This window comes from Rousettus aegyptiacus, unplaced genomic scaffold (assembly GCF_014176215.1).
Source record: "Rousettus aegyptiacus isolate mRouAeg1 unplaced genomic scaffold, mRouAeg1.p scaffold_m13_p_1, whole genome shotgun sequence".
Classification (NCBI taxonomy): domain Eukaryota; kingdom Metazoa; phylum Chordata; class Mammalia; order Chiroptera; family Pteropodidae; genus Rousettus; species Rousettus aegyptiacus.
In genome coordinates this window covers 169,009,155-169,021,069 of record NW_023416284.1, presented here as the reverse complement: position 1 = coordinate 169,021,069, position 11,915 = coordinate 169,009,155, and the positions used below count along the sequence as shown (strand labels likewise).

The 11,915-nt window shown below is 39.2% G+C and overlaps 1 protein-coding gene across 2 annotated transcripts in view; it reads right to left on the bottom strand.

The window, feature by feature from the left end:
• Positions 1-11,915, bottom strand: part of AIG1 (androgen induced 1) — a 201,318-nt gene that overhangs the window by 80,353 nt on the left and 109,050 nt on the right. The gene's annotated exons all lie outside the window — the stretch shown is intronic.

Genomic DNA, 11,915 nt, shown 5'->3' with positions numbered 1-11,915 from the left:
CAGGGGTCCAACTTTTTGCCTCATTGTCTGTGTTCTGAATCCAACCTAGTTTAATATTTTGGAAAATGTTACCCCTTTCTGTACCGAGCAAAGTAAATATTTTGTCAGTTGTTAAGGATGAGCTGCAGTTTAAGACCTAAAGATGTATCCAAATTCAGCAGGAAGGCTTGGAGCCGCTTTGGAACTTTTTCCAGATTGTGATTTGTAATGTATTTCAGCAGCCAGCAGAAATACCAACCACTCGATCCATTAAGAAAAGGCTGAATGAACCTTTTTACAGCAGACTTTTTTTCCACACCAACTCTCATTACACTTGGCTAAGAGAAAGGAGAGACAAAATGCTTTCATGTCCATAGGATTTCATCTGAGTATTGTTCTCACATAAAGAACTTAGTGGTAGAGAGTTTTTAGAACTGGAAGACATTTTTAACAGTCCTTTTTGACAAATAAAACAACTAAAGCCCAAGGAAGGTAAATGACACTTGTCTGAGGACCAGACAGTGGCAGAGCTGGAGTTAGAATAAAGTTCAAAGGCTCCTAGATTTTCTTTACCACAACCTACTACCTCCCATGCAGTAGAATCATAAAACAAACAAACAAACAAAAACAAAAAACAAATACTACCAATAGTGCATTTTATGTTGTGCTCTCCCTGGAAATGCCTAAATCATCTTGTTCCTGATGGCTCTGCCTACTAGTGAGAGTGCTGTGGGGAGCAGACAGAAGGAAGAGGTCCTGGAGGGTACTTTTCTCATCTTCATTACTGAGCATCTCCTGAAGCATTTTCCATTATAGTGATTTGGGTCTCTTTAATGTAATGTGTGGGCCGAGATGGTAGGAAACATGTGGGGAGATTTACAGGGGACAAATGATCTTAGAGCCCATTGGGTTCACACATCTCTTGTGTAGATGAGGAAATTAAGGTTCTCGGGAGTTGAAGAAGTTGCTGGAGTCGTCAATCCATTAAGTGGCAGAACTACCGCCTGACCACAGACCCCTTGCCCTGCAGCCTGTTGCAACTTCTATCTTATTATCTTGTCTATTGTATATAGTGTGTTGACTTAAGCCAGAAAAATGCATGCTTTACTGTGAGTCTAGATGCAAAAATACTCTTCGGTGTTAAGAAGGAAATATGGTAAGAATAACAGTTAACGTTTCTTGAGTGCTTACTCTATGCCAGGCACTATCTTAGCACGTTACATACATTATTGCATTTAATCAGTCATATCATATAGGAAGCTAGAATACTGAAAGGTAGGAAGTGGAAATTGAGGACAAAATGAAATAATGAATGCGAAGCACTCAGCACAGGGCCTCTACTGTTTTCCTAGAGCATGTTGTTGTCTGTTAAATGCGATAATCCAAGTAAGAGATTTAGAATAGTTCTTGGCTCACGGTGCATACTAAATATTAGCTATTATTATCACATTTTTCTCTATTTCTTTGTGTGGAACAGCCCAAAGAAATTGGATCTAGATAAAAGTTATGAGCCATATAAGATTCAAACATAGAGAATATCCTTGGGAGCCAGTTGCCACCAGTGGAAACCACAGTGACCACAGCATAGCTTGGACTAAGATGCTCTCAAAGGCCAAAAGCTGCAGCCAGAGACCACAAAAGAAGAGAGTTGAACAGGTTCATATTGTGTCTTGGTTTCAAGCAGCTCAGAGGGTTTACCAGATATCTCTTCATCAACCTTTATCACATTCGAGTTGGAGAGAAAAGTGAATCTAGTATGAAGTCCACTTTCATATAAAGGTGGTTTGTGAAGACAACACTGACCACTCAAAGCCAGTGGTGAGGACCCAATTTCCTTAATAAGAATGCACTTATCTACTGGAAAAGAATTTCACCATGATTAAGATGAAACAACAACACTTCTGCTAATTAAAGCACCCATGGAAGGTAAACTACCTTGTAAATTACCCACTAGGGAATGCCTGAGGTCCCAAGTACTTGTACACAGACAAGAAACTAGGGAAATCCAGACAGAGTCCTCCCTGCTGCTGCCAATTTCCTGTTCAACCTTGCATCTAGAGAAAATTCATTTTGATTTGCTACAGAGGGATAAACTAGGCTCAGTGAGTGGAATAGTCATGAAGGTAGATTTTGGCTCAAGATAAGAGAATACTTAAAAAATTAGAGGTCTCTAATAATGAATATGCTGCCAGCTGAGGTGGTATGTGCTCTCTCTGCAGGTGATCAAGGAGAGGCCAAGGAAACACTCACAGGGTGCACAATTGTTGGCATTATAATTTTCATTGTCATTGTAATCATCATCTTATTAGCATTCCACCAACTAGATATGGGCACTGATTAGAGTTGAAAATGGTCCACAAAGAGAGGACAAATGACAGTTAAGAGCTGCTCTTGGTCAAACTTGAGTTTGAATCCATTTACTAGATTTGTGCCTTAGAGTTGGTGATTAAACCTCTCTGGAAGCCTCACTTTCTTCATCTGTACAATAGAGATTAAAATAACTACATCTCCTGTTCATTTATGCATTTACCAGATATTTGTAAAGCAACTACTGTGGGCCAGGCACTTTTCTAGGTGTTGGGGATGAACAAAACAGACAATATCACTCTTCTCTAGGGGGTTCACATTTCAGTGTCTGTGTGGAAATATTCAGAAACTATACAAGCAAACACAAATATAACGATTTAACAAACTAAGTACTTATGCAGACAGTAATAAAGGTTGTGAATTAAATAAGACAAAATGTCCAGGATATCTTCAGTTAAGATGGCCGAAGAAGACTTCGCTTAGAAGGTGACATATACACTGAAACCTAAAATAAGGAGCCAGCTTTGAGAAAGCTCTAGCAGAGGAAGGAGCAAATGCCCTGTGACCCCACTGGGCTGGACCAGTGTGTGGAGAGTGGGGCAGAATGAGGAGTTCGAGATGAGGCTGGTGGTGAGGATCAAAGGACGTAATGTAGAATGATCTGTACTACAATCTATGGCACATAAGAAATATATTATTCATACTAAAAAAATTCCCATGACACATCGATGACATTGTACAGTGAGGGCAGATGGAGGCATCGCTTCTCCATCCGTGGCACCTCAAAAGGCCCAGGCCTCAACTCAGGGGCCTAATCTAACCTACTCGATCTCATCCTAGCATGATTTGTATTTTAACCACTTGAAGAGTACAGAATATCAGAGCTGGAAAAGAGCCTGGTCTGTCCATATAGCAATTATCACATCCTGATAGGGGGTAGCCTGAAAGAGGTCTCCTTGGAGCAGCTTCTGAAACCCTTTAGAGTGGAAGGTTAGGAGAGGGTAAGAGGATGGGCCTCTCAGTCTCCTGCCTTCAACCAGAGGAATTCAGTAAGTGTCTATTCTATGTTTTAATTTTCACTTGAAAACTGTGTTGTTCTGCTAAAGGCAATACCAAAGTTTGAAAATCACCAATTGATGCCAATTTTATAGGTAAGGAAAGGAAAGTGAGCCTCAAAGAGGTTAAGTGACCTACTCGAGGACACTGAGCTGATTCATAGCAAAATGGGACTAGAACCCATCTCCCGAACCTTGATTTAATAATTCTCCATATGTTTTCTTACATAAAACACCTATACTGATCTTTATAGGTACGGAACTTGTTTCTGTTCAACCTTATGTCAACCAGTATGTATTCTCTTCAATATAGGTATATATCTGAGTCCTGATGCTTTAGAAAATACGATTTCTATTTAATTTATTTTGAACAACAAACACAGGGCCTGTTTCCTGTGTCTTATAGTTCACAGAGGTTTTCTTAGAACCAAAAGATGTTTCAGTTGGGGCCTAGGGGTGAAGTTTGAGGGAACAGGATTAAGGCAGCAATTTCTGAAAAGATTTATTAAAGAGTTAAAATACTCTTTCCTACCTCTCCCAGAGCTGAAAATTGGTGGAAGAGTAAACTACAGAATCAGGAGTCAGAAAGTAGCAGAGGGTTAAGAAAACAAAAAAAGACATGATTTGCAAAATGCTAAGAATGAATAAGGGATGTCCTTTTTGTGGGTATGGTCTATGTTCTGTTTAGATTTGAGTTCTGGTAAGGAAGGAGGACCACCTCCCTCCTTTAAAACATCAGAAATAGGTTTAGAGGAGGGCAGAAATGTAGAAATATGTGAAAAGACATATGTCAAACACCTGCTTCAAGGACAAGAAGTTGGGAAGGATAATTGGGTCAAATAGAAGCAAATATCTTGGTTGGAAAAGGGCAGTAACGATGGGGAACATATGATATTTTATTCTATTTTTGACTGTGTAAGCAATATTGGCATGTAGGATGAGGTAATTTAAAGTGTTTCCTGGATTAGCAGTTATGGATAAGTGGTTCTCTTTGGGTCAGTTAATACTGGCAGCTAAAGCAAGGTGAGAGGAGCATTTTCACAAGGTTGAATTTTCAGAGCTTGGGGGACTTTCAGAAGGCTAACAGGTTTCTCTTCAAAAGAGAGTAAAGGTGATCCAAAAAATCCTACAACTAAGTGCGAAAAAATCCAAATGAGGCAATGCTATTAGTACATAAATATAAGTTACTATCTTCACTCTATTTAGAGTTCATTTAAATTACTAAAGTGAATTCACAATGAGAAAATGAAATTACTAAATACACAAATGAGAAAGCATTCACGATAAAATCACAATGAGATGCTGTATTTCCTTCCACTGCATAAGTGCTGACAAGGGTGTAGTGAAACTGGTGATCTCATGCATCGCAGGGGACGTCGTGAATAGATACAGCCCTTCCAGAAGGAAAGCAATTTGGCAATATGTGTTGAGCCGTAAACACGGTCATACCACATGGTGAATAATTCTGCTTGTGAGAATCTATCTTAAATAAAAATATGTGAAAAGCTATACTAATAAAAGTATTTGTTGGAATAGTGTTTAAAGTATTACAAACTTAGAATGGGCAAGGAATTATTCAGTTCAATTCAACAAATGATAACTGAATAGCTATCGGTAGCTTGGTCTAATAAAGCAGAGTTCCCTCCCTCAATGATTCATAAGCACAACTTAATGCCTGTATTCTTTTCAATACTAGGCAACCATTGGAAAGGAAGCTACGCAACACTAAGAGGTGAAAGTGTGTGCAATATATTAAATTCAAAAAGCTCAACACATGCATTATATGTACCGCAATGTTTAGGGAGGAAAAGCAAATGAAAAAGCTCAGAAGGAAATAAACCAAAATGGCAATAATAATGAAATAATGGGTCGTGTTTTTTCTTTTCTTTTCTTTTTTTCTTTTTTTTTTTTTGGGTAATGTGGTTATATAACCTTTAAAATAAAGAATAAGAACAAAAACAAAAAGAGAAACAGAAAAATAAAGCTGTTACTGAATAAAGACGAACATTAATAAAGCACGTCCCAAGTATACTTAAGAATTTTAATTTATTTAAAAATTGCTTTTAGTTGTATAACTTTAGTACCTATGATTTGTTAATTAAATAAACTTTTATTTTAGTAGAAAAATTATGAGGTTCTAAACCAGAGATACATTGAACCTCACTCATGGAGGCCTTCAAAATCTCATATAAATAAAAGTTACTCTGAAGTAAGAGCTTAAGAAATTCTGCTACCTAAAAATCATAGGCTAAAATTCACTCCAAAGCTTTGGGCTTGATGAGCAGATAGAGTCTGGAGTTCTAACAAGGGTGGGGAAAATGGCTTTCTCAGGCAAGAACTCCTGCAGGTAATGGAGCAGATGTGTCTTTAACAAGATTAGCCACACTCAAGTGCAAAGGGGGCCCATGGGGGCAGAAATTTCTAGATATTCTGAGACCCCCTTACCAACTGCTCCAATTTCCTTGGTTTCTTCTTTCCAGGAAACCTAAAGACCCTGTTGAGTTCAACTAACACTATGATTCAAAAATCCACAGGATCCGATTTTGATGGGTTTTTCTTTTTTAAATAGCTCTGTTTCGAGGTCACATAAAAGAGTCTTTTTACATGACTATCAAAAGTTCTTGGATATTTGTTTTACCTTGAACCATTTACATGTGGATTCATGTTCATTGTTATATTTCTCACCGCAGGGGTCTTGAGTCTCTCACGTCCTTTCTGTTCCTCTGTGGCTGTGGGAGTCTAAGACTCTGTCCTCACCTCCATGAGCAGTTGATGCCAGGTGAGCACAGGTGCGTTTAACTAACTCATTCAACACTGAGTGCCATGAGCTGTTAGAATCGTATTCTGGATATTGAGTAGGACTTTCCTGCATTCTACTTAATCACATTAGATAATCATTTCTTAGTTCTTCATATTTCCCCGAGTCTTTTCCTGAAACACACTCCTGGGATCAATTTCCATATCAAGCATAATTCTTGATTGCAGGCAAGAGAAACTGACTCTGATTATCATACCCTAACAAATAAAGGAGCAATTTTTTGAAGGCTATCAGGGCTCATAGAATCAAGTGGATCTTGAAGGATCAGGTTTGTAAAATGCCAGGAATAAAAGCTCTAGAAATGTATTCGTGGGAACCAAGGAAGATCTCACTAATAAGCTGGATCAAGTTCTTTGTTAGAAAGAAATAATAATATAAAAAAATAGTGAAAAGTGTAAAAAAATAAAAAATGTGTGTTGTACTGTGCGATGAAAAAACATACTGTTAACATCTAATTGTGGTTTTACCACTAACTAGTGGTATAACCCTGTATGAGTTATTTCTGAGCCTTAACACAGCCCTCTGTAAAACAAAAAGCCAGGTTATAGACTTTTAAGCTATGGCTCCCTTCTAGCTTTCATGTTCCCAGAGTCTACACCAAAGGTGAGGACTTATTTGAGATCTTGCCTCTCCCACCCCTGCACACCTGGGGAAGACACTGGCAGGGAAGCACAGACCACTTCTGTTAAAACCTGGATGCAGCCATGGAATCCTCAGTACAGAGTTCTAGACATCTACTACCCATAGATTGGAGTTTGCATGTAAGGGGAAATCGATCTGCCATTCCTGGTCAGTACAATATTGTTCCACTTTCATAGAATGAGCTAAACCAGAAAAGTCAAGACCTCCTAAAAACATTAAGCAAAATATCTGTTGAAAAGAATCTTCAAGACCAGCTCTTTCCCTGCTGCTAAACATCAGTTCAGCTTGTACAATCTCCCTGGTAACAGAGTACAATAAGTCATCATCCAGTCAGCCTGAACATTTTGCGGTATAATTCAAACATATTTTAGGTGCTCTCAGCATGGTGTTCTTCCTTCAGTTCTTACTTTTTGTCCTCCATTCTCCTTGTCCACATGCCTGATGACTGTCCCATTTATATTCTGCTAGAATCCTCCAAACTGAACATAATAGAAAAATCTTGTCTAATTTAGGGGACCATAATAATCAAAAGAATCTAGAAAAAGATATGTCAGAACTTTGTCTATTATTGAACCAGGATAAGGGAGAAATAGTCTCCTTTGTTGAAATTTTTTTTTTAATTAAACAAGAATCTTGATAATCTCTCTCTTCCAAGTTAAAAGATTCATCTCACCAAACGCGATATATCATTTTGGGTTAGATTTGGCTACACACCTCAAAGGCCTCAGCATCGCAGTACTTAGAGCAGGCGTCAAGCAAGCTCTAGCCCATGGACTCAATCCAGCCTGCCATGGAATTTTGTAAATTAAAATTTCATTTGAACACAGTTACTTATCTATTTACGAGTTGTCCATGGCTCCCTTTGTACTCCAAGAGCAGAATAAAGCGGCCATGACAGAGACTATATGGCCTACAAGGTCTAAAATGTTTGCTATCTGGCCCTTTACAGAAAAAGTTTGCTAACTGCTGCCTTGGAGTGTCAACTTAGTTCTCCCTCATGCAAAGAAGTCCAGAGAGCAGTAGCACATGAGGATTAATATGATCATCGGAGAACAGACTCCATCTAATGTTCCACTTTGATATCCTGGCTATACTAGCACGTGGCTCTCATTGTCAAGGGCACCTCATTGTCCAAAGTGGTTTCTGAGATCTCATGACATTTCTAAGGAAAGAAGGAAAAAAATAAGGAAAGAGGGAGGGAGGGAGGGAGGGAGGGAGGAGGGAAGGAGGAAGGAAGGAAGGAAGGAAGGAAGGAAGGAAGGAAGGAAGGAAGGAAGGAAGGAAAGCAGAAGGGTAAATGGGGATCCCTCTCTGATTAGTCAGCTCTTATTGAGTAGCCTTCCTGAAGTTCCACAAAATAGTTCCACTTACATTTTATTTGCCATAACTTAGCCATTTGTCTATCTAGCTGCAAAGGTGACTGAGAAATAAAAGTTTTTATTTGTTTGTTTAATTTCTGGTGGCCATGTGCCCAAGTGAAAATAGTCTAGTATTTTGGAGTTAAGAGAGAGTGGATGCTGAGTGAGGTAAGTAGCAATTCTGGTTACAAAACATTATTTAGTAAAATCTTGAGTAGCATATTCACAGGTGACCCATATCTTCTTCCGTTTTGGGGTGGAAACTTCAGAAGAATGAAGAATTTGTATTCTGGCACTATAAATACTACTTTTATCTTAGGTATAATCATTTGGTATGTATATTAGCCAATTATGTCAGTAATTGACTTAATCCATTTGAGTTGCTATAACAAAAACAAAAAAACTATCATAGACTAGGTGGCTTAAGCAATAAACATTTCTCACAATTCTGGAGGCTGGGAAGTCCAAGATTTAGGTACTGGCAGATTTGGTGTCTACTGAGGATCCAGTTCCTGGCTCCAAGCCAGCCTTTTTCTCACTGGGTCCTCACGTGGTAGAAAGAGAACAAGAGAGCTCTCTAGGGTGTCTTTCACAAGGGTACTAATCTCATTCATGAGGACACAAACATTTAGTTCATTGCAGTGATTAATCAATTCATTCATTCAGCAAGACTTACTGAGGACCTACAATGCTCCAGGAATGGTGCGAAGCAAAGGCAAGGTACAACGACCCCTAGTCCTTGCCCTCAAGGAGTCTGAGTCAACAAGGGAGACAGACCAGCACAAGGACAATAAGCTTTCGGGGAGAGAAGTTTTCCTGGGGAGTTGGTATTAGCACACCATAGAAAGCACATAGGAAGCTCTGGAGACTTGAGCTGAACACTGAAGAACTAGGAAGATATTTGCAGGGCAAAAAAGTGGGAGCAAGGGTCTTCCAATATGAGGGAGTAGCATGTGCAAAGGCATGGAGGAGAAAGAGAGTGAGCATGTATAGCCTGGCTCGGGGCACAAGAAATCAGCCACTGAGGTGGCCACAGATCACCCTCGGAACAGCAAGGTGTTGGGTTTCCTCTGAACAGGGCTGAGTAGGCACCGAAGGATATCGCTTTGAGACTGATATGATCAGTCTGTGTTTCAAAAAGATCATCTGGTTATAGGAAAGAAAGATGGAATGAGATGATGAGAAGAAACCATAAGGCTTCCATTTGCTTCTCATCAAATACTTTGCAATTATACTTAAGTTAAAGTACGATCAATCTTGTAATGTCGCACGAGAAGATCCATTTACCCAATAGCTAATTCATAAAGAGATCTAAGGGACAAAAATAACCTAAATTTCATTGAACCTTCGCAGCCATCTTGTGAAGTCCCATCTTACACCTGAGGTAACTGAGGCTCAGAAAGGTTATGCGGTTTGTCTAAAATCTCACAGCTCGTGTTACATACAGTGGGGCTTATAGCAAGATTTTCTGGTCCCAAGTCCAGTGTTTTTTTTTTTTTTTTTTTTTTTTTTTAGTGCATGTTAAGAGAAACAAGCATTCCAGGCTCAGCCTGTCACCCTCAATTCCAGTCCAGGTGGCACTACTTGCATGTCTTGGCAGTAAGATACATTAGTGGCATTAAACACAGGAAAACATGAAGACATTTCCCTTCAGTTACTTCATGAGGCAAGATATCAAGAGTATTTTATTAGGCTTTGGCAAATTCTCTTAATAGGAAAAATCAACCATATATTTTATTATTCCTTGGTTCAGTGCCGTGGCAATTATTCAAACACTCATGAATGATCTATGTTTCTCTATGATTCCAACTTTCTATTTGATTATAGTCCATTTTTCATCATTTATGTGGGGAGCCATAAGAAGTCTCAAAATAGACTTGTTTAAAATCTCAAATCAACTAAATCCTATAATATTTGTTATTTTTAAATTATTCTTGTAGATTTCTGTCTTCTCTGAAAGAACTTTCCAGATACGTGTTCTCTTCCCCTGACCTCCATGTTCGAGTGAGAAGCTGCCCCTTACTCAGGCTATCCCACACTCTGTCAAGACACTTACAAACTCGCACGTGACTGTTAGTTTCCTCGTCTTCTTGCCCAGTAGACTGTAAGGTCTTTGGAGTCAGCAACAGAGGTCTTTATTTATCTTTTCATCTACAGGCACAGTAACTGGTATTTAATAGCCCACAACAACTATTTGTACATTTGCTAATAACATGGAGCCAAGATGTAACGAAACACATACGACTACATTTAAAATGGCTCTGTAATAGAATATTTAACGCATAAAAAAAAGAACCATCTTTGTTATCATTTCAGTACAAAAAAAAAAATCAAAAGCTATAGGCACAACTTGAAAGGTATAAAATCTGGAGGGGCTATTTAGGGGTCCATTTGGATATTTAAGATTTAGGGTCACAAGGCTTTTTTGAGAGGGCTGCTTTGTGGTTCCATTTTTTCCCCTCTGCCTTATCTCCCACAAAGAACATAGGCTTTACAGGTTAAGTCTGCCTTTCTTGGCTTAAAAGCGCAAAGTCTTTAAGCTTTCTTGAGCTGTTGTTTTATGAGACCAGATGTTATGCCGTGGGCATATATGTCTTTAAAATTTACTGTGATTTCTATTCTTTGACTGCTTTCCATGCTGGTACTGCACAGAAGGGAGCCTCTAAGTTTTGGTCTGAATAGGAGCTAAACTCAAGAGCCCTCCCGTCTCAGGCACATACGCGAAGCTCTTCTACACGCATACATCTTGTCTTTCTCTGCAGAAGCATAGTCCCGTACGGTGCCACGTTTTCGTTCTGCGGTTCAGTTTTAAGGCCTGCATAGGTGTAACCACATGTCGGGAAGCCGTCTTTTGGAATGGCCTCACCCTGTTCATGTCCATGTTCTCAACCAGTCTCTAACTCTAGAACAGTTCTTTCCACTCTGACCTTTTCTTCCTTCTATATGCTCTGTTAAGCTCAGTGTTCTTGTTTTCTTTGCTCTTGAGACCCAAAACATGGTGTGGAGTATAAACAGGAGACCTGCAATGTGGCTGGCCGCTGGTGCTCCCAGAATTGGATTAGTCCACCCAGTATTCACTCTCAGCGACCTATACTCTGTCTCCTTCATAGAACTGGTCACCATAAATATTTGCGTCTCTCCTAAGAGAGTGTAAGCCTCACGAGGCCAGGGACTAGGTCTGATGTACTTCCTATCTACCTCAGGACCCAGCTCAGTGTCTGGAGGGAGGGGTGGAAGAGGGGGCAGATAAGAAAGTGGATACTGGAGTTACAATGCCTGGGCTTAAATCCACGCTCCACCACTAACTCACTGCCTGACCTTAGGCAAGTCACTTAACTTTCACGAAGACTCAGTTTACTCATCCATAAAAATGGGGATATATGGTAACTGCCTCACAGGTACAATTAAATAAATTCACATGTGCAAAATGCTTAATTAACATTTGTTAATGAGCAATGCATCAAAAAGCAAATAAAGATAGTGTTAAAAATGTGCCTGCAAACCAGCGATGAAGAAAATGAGCAACACAGAAAAATACATAAAACACCTTGGCTTTTATTTTGTGAGAGTTTCAAAATGTAAGGTTTTTCTTCTTTGTAATGTAACGGATGTGGAAAACTGTTTGTTAATATTTACAGGCAAAAGCAGTGAAAGCCTTAGCAGGATATACATTTCTGCCATATTGATTTTAGTTCACAGTAAATGCTCTACCCAGTTTCTCTGCGATGTCCAGTTTTCTCACTATATCGACTGCTA